The sequence below is a fragment of the Gorilla gorilla genome, chromosome 5, assembly GCF_029281585.2.
Source record: "Gorilla gorilla gorilla isolate KB3781 chromosome 5, NHGRI_mGorGor1-v2.1_pri, whole genome shotgun sequence".
NCBI lineage: Eukaryota > Metazoa > Chordata > Mammalia > Primates > Hominidae > Gorilla > Gorilla gorilla.
Genome location: NC_073229.2, coordinates 58,472,327 through 58,474,216, shown reverse-complemented (window position 1 = coordinate 58,474,216; position 1,890 = coordinate 58,472,327).

Below are 1,890 nucleotides of genomic sequence, written 5' to 3'. Positions count from 1 at the left end.
CTCCATGGGAGCTAAATAATAAGTAGAAGGAAGGGGCTTTCCAATTCTAGACCAGAAGTGGTGAGATTTGAGCTGGGATCATGGCAGTGAAGAAGAGGGATGGGTTCAGCAATATTTGGGAAATGGAGTGACAGGACCAGGGGACTGGCTGTGTGTGGGGGCGAGAGGGAGGGGGGTGGTGTTAGAGAGCAGGAGTTTCCTCATTTGGATAGCCAGATGGGTGGTGAACTGAACTGAGATGGGGACTCTATAGGAGGTCTCTTGGGTGTATGGATTTCAGGCTCAGGGTGGGGCAAGCTGAATCTCAGTGGCTAATGGCACTGTCACCCATCACCTTCTCCCTGTGATTTATGTAAATCCCAACTCTGCCTCCATCTCTGCAGTGAAGCGTGTGGGTGAGAGAAGGGGCAGATGGCTGGTCGTGTCTCATGGGACTTGGTGAGCCCATAAACAGTATAATCCATGAGGTATTACCTGAGACTTGGGTACTTAGGAAAAATGAAAAGGTGTGCCCTGCCCCTGCCCTAAACCAGTGGCCCAAAGGACAGTGAAAGGACACATGACCTCCCTCTCCCTGTGTGCACAGAGTCTCAGTAAGGGCCCTTCATAGAGGGCATGTTTCCTGGACTCTTTTCCCACATTTCTGCCTGGGAGACAGCACAGAAGTGCCTCATCTCACCAATGGGTCATCATTTTGGGGCCTTTATCACTCTCCTGTGATGACTCAGAATGATGCTTCAAATAATTATCATTACATGTCATTCATTTGTTCTTTCCTGCAAAGACCTTGCTCATCGTTGTCCTTGGTGTTGTGCTAGACACAAGACAGATTCCTAAGACAGAGCTCGCCCTCAAGGAGCTCACAGATGATCAGGGGAGACAGGCGACTCAAGGCCTCTCAAATAAGGTGAGCAATGCTTCTGTAGAGGAACCTTTGGATCTGCACCCCATGGGTGTTCTTTGTGTCGAGGAGCCTTGGGGATTGCTTAAGGGCACAGGCTCTGGAACTGCATGGCTGTGGTTGAATCCTTGCTCCTCTCCATTTATGAGCTGCATGACTATCGGCAAGTCACTTAACCTCTCTGGGCCTCCATTTTCTATCTATGAAATGAAGATAATGATGGCACTCATCTCCTCGGGTTGTTATAAGAATTAAACAAGGTAATACTTGAAAAGTGCCTGGCACAGAGTGAGCATTCCTCAGTGTTAGCTCTTACTACTTTTATCATTATCCTCATCTTCATCACAAACTCAGAAGAAGTCTTCAGGGGAGGAGTTGCCACAGAGGAGAAGCTTCGTAAGGCATATGACATTTGAATTGGGCAGGAAAGGTGACATTTTGCCAAGGGGAATAATCAGGAGAAGGAAAGCTGGAGCACCAGCATAGGCGAGGAAGTATGGCGATGCAAGGCACACCCAGGATAACAGCCAGGCCTCTGAGGTCTCTGGAGTGCAGAGAATGTGGGAGAGACAGGACCCTGGGAGGTTGGGGCCAGCTTGGGAAAGTCAAATTAAGCAATCTGAACTTTACTCCCCAGGAGAAAGTGGTCCTGAAAGAGTTTAAGAGAGGTGACAGGATGAGCTTTGCCTTGGGAAGAATTATGGGGCAGGAGGCTGCTCAGAGGGGCCACATGAAAGATGGCCAGGGTTTGAGCTAAGGCAGTGGCTGTGTGCAGGCATTTAGACACTGTGAAACTTCAGGGACAGAGGGGAAACTGGACCGCTGTCCCTGTTAATAACCAGAAACGTGTTAGAAGCATGAGGTGAGATGATTGGGCTTCCAGCTGCCTTAAGCAAAGGCCTCTAGGCAGATGGAACCAGAGCCATGGGGTCCCCCCACCCAACGTTATCCACTTTAGAGCCACCCCTCCGCCTGCCATTGGTGAGCTG